This window comes from Phaseolus vulgaris, chromosome 6, assembly GCF_000499845.2.
Source record: "Phaseolus vulgaris cultivar G19833 chromosome 6, P. vulgaris v2.0, whole genome shotgun sequence".
NCBI classification, from domain to species: Eukaryota; Viridiplantae; Streptophyta; class Magnoliopsida; order Fabales; family Fabaceae; genus Phaseolus; species Phaseolus vulgaris.
Window position 1 is genome coordinate 5,070,404 of NC_023754.2, and position 10,314 is coordinate 5,080,717.

Sequence of the window (10,314 nt, forward strand, 5' to 3'; positions counted from 1 at the left end):
TTTTTTAAGAATATAGAATTATAGTTATGTTAGGATGTTTGTTATCTGCATTTGTCTCTTCTTCATTTATTTATAATTGCTTAGGAATATAACTGTTGCCGAACAATCTTTATCTTGATATTTTTAAGTAATTTTGATATTCTTTTCTTTTAATGTTATGTGCAAAATTAACATGAATATTTTCTCTTGCATCTTCATATGAAAGATTTTGTTTCCTTTAAATAGAAAAAAGCAAAATATTATATATATATATATCACTGTTTCAAAAGTATGATTGTTAAAAATCATTCTCTTCTGTACATAAATTTACTAAAATAGTGATAATATTATATAATAGAAACTTGTATCCCTTATGTATAAACCATACAAAGTTTGTCGTTGGATTCTCCCGCATTTATTTACATTAGAAAAGCTATTCGTTTGGTCGGTTAAAGAGATACTCTAAAAATTGTTTCTCTCATTATATACGAAGATGTTCTAGTAAAGAGAAGAGAATTATACCCAATTGGTGGCTATAAGTTCCAAAGTTGAAAGCACTTAATAAATTAATGGAAAGAAAAGTCCAAGCCAAACTTAGTGCAAATTCTTCCTGCAACTTACCAATTCCGACTTTCCCTTTTCAAATTTTCAAAATTACCTTTCATTCCAAAAATAAAAATTTTGTATACAAAAAATATATTTAAAAATAAACAAATTTGGAATAGATGATTGTGTTTGGGAAATGAAATTTCAGAATAAAATTTGAAAATCAAAATTTTATTTTAGAAAACAATTCCAATAAGTAAGAACACGTTCCGAATTTTTTTTTCAAAAAATAAAATATAAAAATGTGTTTTGGAATTTTTTTTAATTTTTTTTTAAATTCTGAAAATATAAATCTAGAAACGCATTCCATAAAAAGAGTTCAAGAAGTACTTTTGTTTCACACCTCTCCTTTTATCTAAAACATTTTTTCTCATTTCATATAAAAGTTAGATTCAAATATGAATAGATTCAAAAGTGCAGGAAGTAATTGCCAACTACAACAACACGATGGATTGATACTATCGTTAAACACTTTCACTGGTAGATATAAACTCTTTTTTTAGAGATTTTTGTTCTATAAATACTTATAAAAAGATAAAACAATATAAAATAATTGTTTTCAATAAATTAAAGTTAATTTATATATAAGTTAATATTTTTTATTAAGAAAACATATGCTAATTGTTCTGGCCAACAATTTGGGATTAGATGTTGGGATTAGATCTTGAAGGTGGTTAATCCCTGCAACTTTGAGCACCAGAGGATCGCTGTGTGATGAGGGAGCACCACCGGTTGACAAGACTCCAACGATCAAGTCAGTGAGAGCATAAAAATATCAATGTAGTATGTATCGTGTAAAATAAAACTTATCTTTGGTTGGGGACTTAGGACCCTTATATAGCACTCATAGATCCTTTTGCAAGAGATTGTAACGACATTTTAAGCTGCAAGTATCTTTCCCCTTATTCAAGAGATGATGATGCATAGAGTATCGTTTCTGGTTATCTTTTGCTAAATTGACACAAAAAAGAAATCATAATCACACCAAATGTCAAGCGTTATTTCCCTTGGACTTTAGTGACTCAACCCGATTTGTTAGACTCGATCTGACCGATTCAATCCATCTGACTCGGAAGCGTCTATTAGACCCGACCTATTGGACCGAAAACACCCAATCCACATGATGGAATTTTGACCCGATCATAATCGAACAGTACACTAATTTTAATCTATAAAAATATTTATCTTTTATAAGAAAAAAAAGTTTATCAAAACATATTTTATAACTAATTTAGTAAAAGTTTCCTTATTTTTAATATTTTTCCTGTATAAAATGTTACCATAAAATAAGATTCAACGTCACTAGTATAAAAAAAATCAATAAATATAATTAATATAATATAAATATATTAGTTTTAAGTCAAAATATTTAAAATATAATTTTAAATTTATTAAAATAATGTTATTAGAGTCAATTATCATATTAAAAATATTATTTATTTTTAAAAATCAGAATTCCTTTATATTATTTTTAAAAAACCTTTCGAAAAATTGAGAGAAAATTTATATTTAAATTATTCTTAATTAATTTTTAAACAGTACTACACTAAAACAAATAGATGTTAAATTTATTTGTTTTTATTAGAAATTTAATTAATATATAAAACTAAGAAATTAGGAAAAACATGTGAAAAGAAAAGAGCTATGAATCACGGTGGGTGAAAGAGAGAGAAGGTTCCGTCATAAGGTGTGACTGGTGCGACAATGGACATTAACTATATATGATGTTTCCAAGAAAATAATGAAAAGAATCCAACCCAAAATATGAATCATTCTTTAAGAAAGAAAAAAAGGTTCCATCCATCACCACCATCACTCTTTATGCTGTCACTCATAATTGGTGCCATCTTCACTGTGAGAGCTCTACCATGTGATTAATACACAATCCACCATAATTAGTATTTAATTAAAATTTTCAAATGATATAAGTAAATACTTTAGTATTTAATTATGATTTTTCAAAATAATATAAATATTTCATTAAGATTTTCTTACAATTGTGTTTAAAAAATATATTGTTTAGAATAGTATACAATTTTGGATGAATCATCTTTTAAGAAGAACTAGAACTTTTATTTTTAATATTACTAGATAATCAAATGAAGATTAATCTTAAATTTATTTTTGAAATCCAAAACTAACCATATAAATATATATGTTAATTTATAGAGGATTGCCATAAGAAAACTTGATGTTTAAAATCAACCGTTTATTAAAAAAAAATGATAATTTGAGAACCTTTAAAATTATATATAATTCTTGACATGATAGACTTAAAAATAAATATATATAATAAAAATTAATTTAAAATTAAATAATATTAAAAATATTAAAATAATAGTATTAGGAGTTGTAGATTATATAAAAAATATGGTTGTATATGTGTGATTATTCTATATATTAAAAATTAAAAAAAAATGTATTGATTTTATTTGTATTTTGTCAAAATTAATTATACAATTTTTTTTTACTAAATTGTGAGCATATTTATTTTCCTCTTTATAAATATAAGAAATGACAAAAATAATGGTAAAGGTAAGATAAAGATGTCTCACACCATTTACTAAATAAACACCAAGACACTAAAAAAGACATTTTAAAAGCAATGATTAAACGAGGAATAACTTCAAGTCACATCCAATAAGTATGTTCAATAGCTAAAATGAAATTATAAACCCAGGTTAAAAAATATTAATAAATCTAATATATGTCACAAACCCTTCCATAAACTCTCAAGTACTTCTAGTGTCACTTTAACAACCTCTCATAACTTCATCAATGTTATGTTTAATAAATCTTTCGTTTGATAATCTTAGAAAATCTCAGTTTTGGTGCAATGAAAAATATAAAGATATATCAGATTGAAAAACAGAAAAAAATACACGAAAAAGAAGATAATTTTTTATTTATTTAATATTTAAAAGTTTTTCACAAATATAATCTATTGATAGATGTTCACATGCTAGTTTTGTTCACTAAATGATGAGACTATAATGATTATAGATCACAATAAACAAAATTTATAATAACATATAATGTAAATGAGAATGAGATAGAGAAGAGAAATTTACACAATTTTATACTAGTTTGTTTGTCACAACAAATTATCAATCAACAAACTGAGTTTCATTAAGCAAATTAATGTTGCAAAGTACACTTAGAGTATTCTTTGTACTCATAGTCAATTCTAACTAATTCCTTGAGTGTTCTTTTCACAAGTCATCTTTGGTTTAATTGAGTCTTCTTTCCCTAGCCACTGTTGACTCATCGAGTATTCTTTTGGATTGCAATCACACCTAACTAATTATTAAAGAGTATTTTTTTTCTCAAGTCACTCTTGGCTCGCCAAGTATTCATCACAAAGAAACTTTTGTCTAAACGAGTATTCTTTACCAAGTCACTCCTAGCTAAATGAGTATTCTTTATGAAACTACTCCTAGCTTAATGAGTTTTGTTTTCCAAACAACCACTATTGGCTAAGCTAAAAAGGCATTGAGTTTGTATAATCAATAAATAATTGAGTTCGCATACTAGGGGTGTTTTTGTTTTATAATAGACATAAGGTTTAGGTGTTCTCTCCTAGAACAAATAATTGATTTGGTTCTCTAGGGAGGGATTGTGTCTTTCGATAAATACATGACTTAATAGCTCTCTCCTTGTTTGTTCTGTGAACACTTATTATGTTATTCTTGAAGCTTTTTAGGATTTAGAGATTTGGTAGGGTTTCTTCTTTATTCATAAGAATCTCTTAATCTTCTTGTTGATAGCTTTGAGGGATGCTTAACATATGAGCAACATTTTGGCATAGTGCATACTCAACTCTCTTTATTCTTCTTATTGAAAGGCTTTATATAGGCATTGGAAGAAGATAGTTGTTGAGAGTTCATTTCTTGATGTTAAGCTAATTATGTCCTTTTTTTTTGCCTAACAAAGCTTGAATATGGAAGTTACTTAAATGTAGTCCATGCAACTTTAAATACATTATTTCTTTATGCAACATTTTTAATCGTTGATAGTACTTATCTCCCTATGTTACATAGCCTTTTGCACTATCTCATGGTAAAAATACATAGAGCTATAGTTGATATTCTCTTTGTGTAAAGAAGTTGCAAAAGAAAACACCTTTAACTTGTGCTCCAAGAGAATTTTGATGTTGACTTTTACTTGAATAGATCTTTATGATAGATGATAGGAACGGACATTACCTGCAACATAGCATAAGCCTACAATGTGTTAGGAATACGAGGTTAACTTCATTTGTGTGTGTATCATATGAACATCAACTATGCTTATCAGACATAAAAAAAGATTGTACAGTGTTACATCGTCTGATAGACGAAACATTTGCATTTTACATGATCTGTTGTTGAAATAAAGCTATCATGTAATAGAAGAAGTATGTCCGTGTTTTACACTTAGCTGTTTTCAACATTAAACAAAATCCTAGGGTGTTGGAATTTTTCCCTAACAAAAAACCCTCTCAAGATATGTCCCAAAACCTTTAAAGAACTTATAACATCATCTGAATAATCCTTCGTAACTCTATAAATGTTACATTCAATAAACCTATCCTTTGATGACCTTTAGAAAATCTCTTTTTTTTGCAATGGAAGATCTAAAGTTATAATAAACCCTTTCCAAAATTATTAGGGGGTGTGGGTGCACAAATTTGTTTATTGATGTCTCAGTGCAAACCTCTCCTCAATAGGCCATGCTACTACTTTCTCCACTACCAAGTGAGGATCTTAATATTGAGGAAGGTATTGGCGAATCACCTTTTTATTAACACAAATAGCTTATTAGGTACAACTTTTAAAGAACTTTCCCCCAACATCTTAAGAGGATAATCCTCTTCCCACATTACTCTAATGGATGAAATTGAGAAGGGTCTATTTGTTATCCTTAATTTTCTCGAAAATGTGTCGAATTTGTATCATGTTACAAACTCTACATTGATGGCAGTGAAACTTTTTGATCAAATTATCTTGACTATGAAATCTTTTGTTGAGTGGTGTATGGGCTTCTCTAGAAACTGTTATTCAAGATTCATCAGAGAAGAGTGGGATCCAAAACTAGTTGAAAGAATCAAATCAATACCAAATCTTCCTTGATTTTGGGGATGAATTAGGAAAATTTATTTATTTTTTAAACCAATCTAAAAATTGTGTTAGGTCATATTCCACCAAACCTAACATCACCCTAAGTGATATTGATTAAGTGCTTTACGACAAAGTTTGAAACATAAAAGTGTATCAATTTTTCAAGTATCAGATCTCAAATGTAGTAGTTTTTCTTGATAACCACATACTAATGTCGCTTGCAATATATATTTGTCTAATAAGCTCGTGCTTAGACAAATGATAAGATATATAGTCTTCAGAATTACAAGTACAACTCAAAACTTATAAATGATTATACTAAGTTTTTACAATGAATGTGTTAGAAATGATGGCTTAAACAAGAAGGGGGGGGGGAGGGTGAATTGTTTTATCAAATATTTTTGCAAATACTAGCTTTAGAATGAATTCTTAACAAACAACTCAGATAAACACTTAAGGAAAACAATAAAACAATCTAACAGAAACAGGTATCAGAATTTCAACCGGTTAAAGTTACAATTTAATCGGTTGTTTATAGCAGCGAAAAATCAAACAGTTAGAGAGTTTGAGGGAAAGAGAGATTTACACACAAGGGTTATACTAGTTCACTCAATCACTGAGCTACATCCTGTCCTCAGTCAAACCACTGAGTATTCCACTATGTAACCAATCACAAATTACAAAAACAACCACACCACAAAGAGGTGACTTTGAATCCCACAAAGCCTACTCACCCCCTTTGCACACACCACACCTCTAGACAGAACACCCTCTGCCTTTACAGATTTTCAAATACAAACAGTATGTAATATGAAAAATTACAAGATACTAAACAGGATAGAAAGCACCTGGATTTACAGAACCAGAGATCCTATGATCAGCACTTGTTACCACACAACAAAGTTTGACAACAATTTTGCTTTTTAAAATACTTTCTTAAAATCCAATCTCTTTCTCAAAACTGAGTCAACACTTGATGTATTTCACCTCTCTTTTGATTTGAAATTGAAGCTATATTTATAACATTTGAAAAGCTATCGTTTAAGGCAGATTTGAACAACTGAAACAGTTAAAACAGATTTTCAAAATACTGTTATGAAAACACACATTTAACTGGTTGAAACCACGATTCAATCGGTTGAATGAGTCAAATAGTTACACAACTGATTCCAAAAATAGTTTCACAACTACTAGCCATCTAAGTGACAAACAACCGGTTGTTTTGATAAATCAATCGGTTGTTTTCCCTTTGCTTGGAAAAACACTTAGTTTCTTAAAACAGTTTTAATTAAGCTTTGTGTAGGCTTCAAGAACTGATCTTACAGAGATTCTAAACACCCTACTCTTAAAACCAAACCTAGAAAGCAGCACAACTCTAGGCTTCATGAGGATTTGATACATCAAAGCTCCAAGCTTCATGTCATCTTCAACAAAATGTTCTTTTATCTGATAACCAAGAAGATCTCACATGATAAGTCAACATTAAAGATCTCTTGAAGAGTTTGTTAAAGTTGGCATACGCCAACAACTCCTATAAAAATACCGTCTACATAAACCATCAGCCTTGTATGGTCTCGCCTTATACTAAAAGATGAGATAAAGTTTATTTGAGCTAGGTCTGATAAGTCATTCTGAATATAAAAAATATCTTTAGGAAGAATTTTTCATTTGTTATGCACGAAAATGATTTATTGAAACTCTTTTCATCAACTAGGGCACATGCAACTTGAAGAACAAAACCTTTCAAGACTACACATGATCAGAAAGAATATGCAACAACTACTTTCTCAAGTCTTCTATAAATAGAAAACATCTTGAAAAAGAAAGGTTATGAAGCCTAAAAGATCTTATGCTCTAGCCTGTGAAATTCTTTTGATAAAACAGACTAGTGTTCTTTAGCAATCTAGAGGAGTGAACTTAACCCTTCATTTGTCTTAAGATGTAAATCCTCTTTTAGTTAGCAACCTCACAATCTTTTATCACTTTCTTTGTAACCATGTCGTATCCAGGAGTGACTGCATATCCAAACAAATACTCGGTTTAGCCATGGGTATCTTTTTGATGGTGTGTGCCTTCATTCCGGTGATTTCTTGAATTTTTGAGAGGATTGGCGAAGCTTGATGGAGGGAGAGGAACAAGGATGGCTCCAATGGAGCTATGGATTCCTTGAAGGTGCATGAAGAGTAGGGAGATTGATTGGTTGTGCCATATCACTTGGAGAGGTGAAGAAGAAGACGAAAGGTATCTATCCTAGAGAGGTTTAGACAAGAGAGTGAGTAGGTCAACAACTTGGCAGCATAACAGTCTAAAATTGATCTTATTAATTCATGAGCCAAGCACTTCAATTTATAGGAGAGATGGTTGAACATTTTGGAGCCAAAATTTGAAAATTCAAAATAAAACTCTCCAAGGAGAAGGTGCCATGTGGAGTCATGCTTTCCATGTTTAGCTCACACATTCCATGCTAAATCCTCCGCACTTCTAGGTTGCCATGTGACGTTCATGTGCTCTATGCCAATGTAATTTTCATCATCTAATATACCCTAGACGTTTTAGTGTTATATTGGGCTCAAAGAAGCCCAATTGTTACCCTAACTAGTTAGTTTTAACCATAACTAGACCTATTTTACTATTGGTCCAAATACAAGCCAAAAAACCTATGCTACTTGGCCCAAATATTTGGTCCAATTATTTTATTGTACTAGGCCCAATACATGGCCCATGAAATCCTAAACACCTTTATACAATTTATTTAAGCTAAAGCTTAGCCCAACAATATTGTTGACTAGTCACCCGAAACTCAGTTTTCTTGTTTTCTTCTGACCAAAGCTTTAGTCACCCTAGAGTTGTCATCTTGATTGGGCCTATAAAATAAAATAAAAAAAACTGAATTAGACCCATATTTGCAAATAAATCCATAAACAACCTCTAGGTCTTCATCCTCCTTATTATGTGGTTATGTGTGACTGGGGGCTCTGCCATCACTTTTTGTCCAAACAATATTCAATTTTCATGGACTATAAATCCTAACTCACCTACTGAAACACGAAACACACATTTTAAAGGATCTTGTGATTCCACCTTTTTTAGATAAGGTTGCTTCCTCAAAGCCCAAAGGTGTATAATCATAAATACAATCCAATTTAGTATTCTCAATTTCTTCGAAAGGTATTTTCCTTAATTTTTCCAATTTTACAAAATATCCAAGAGTAAGGTCTCTACTCAATTACTACTACTTTTTAGAGACTATTGTCTTGATTTCACTATCACTTTTATCAGAAAGTAAGGTCTAAACTCTATTATATTTACATGAAGTAATTATTTTGACATTTTCAATTATGTAAGCCATTAAACAAGCATAAAAACTCAAATACTTTTCCTAGTTCATATTTAACTCTTATTTTCCCACTTTAACTTTGGCCTCATCCTTAACTCTAAATGCTTTTACAACTTCATTGAAAGTCTTCATACGATCGATATTTCTCTCTCTATATGCATCTTTAATCCTTCATGTGAGTCCTTTTGAAGATAAGTTTTGATGTCTCAAAGTCCACGGAGATTGGTTAAAGGCCTTGCTACTGCTTATGTGTGTCGATTCTCTTGGGTTTAATAGTGCCAAAGTTCAAGAGGGGGGGGGGGTGAATTGACCTTTTAAAATTTCTCGCAGAATCAGTATTTATAACAGTGTACAGAAAATAAATCAATTTATTTGAAATTGAATAGATTTATTTTGGCACTGTTTGTGTTTGAAAAAAACGTTTAGACAGTCAAGTTAATCACAGGATTATGCAGATCGATTTTCCAGATACATACACATTGATATAATGAACGAAAAACAGTGAATCACAAAACGGAAACCTTCAAATTTAAGCAATTGATTAAGGTTCAATTAATAGCTTTGACAATGACTTGAGTAACCTATCACAATCAATCTGTTCCAGTGGCTTTTAACAAATTTTATATGTTCTTATCAGAATCAAACAACTTTTCCAGAAATTAAGAACAATATGAAACACGCCCAGAAAGAACAGATTTATTATTGATTGAACAGATTTATTTCTTGGCAGTTTAGTAGATATGCAGAAATTTAAGTGCAGAGATTAAGGGAGAATGAACACAAGGCAATTATACTGGTTCATTCAACTGAGCTACATCAAGTCTTCACCTAAACCAAGGTGAAATTCACTAAATCACACTTCAAACAAACACAAATCCCACTGTTCTTGAAACCTACAAGAACTTAGGCACACTTGCTGAAAAACCCTATTTCAGCACACACACACTCTTCAAGAAACTCTATCAAGAAGAGTGTACAACCAAACTTTTACAAGAAAAGAAATCTGAAACGACTACACCTGATTGAGGATGCAGAAATCTGCCTTAAACCAGTAGAACAGATTGCTAGAACAGTAGCAGCACCTATCACCAAGCTTTTGGAACCAAACAAGAACAAGCACTTTGTGATTTTCGAAATCTTTTAAGAACAAATGCTAATTCTTTGTAAATCCTCAATTCTCTGATGCAAAACTTGTTTTTACAATTGTATGATCGATTTTTAAACTCAGAAACAAGTTTTCATTTTATAGAAAACCAACTTACAACATATTTTTGAAAAACAGTTAAAGCTGTT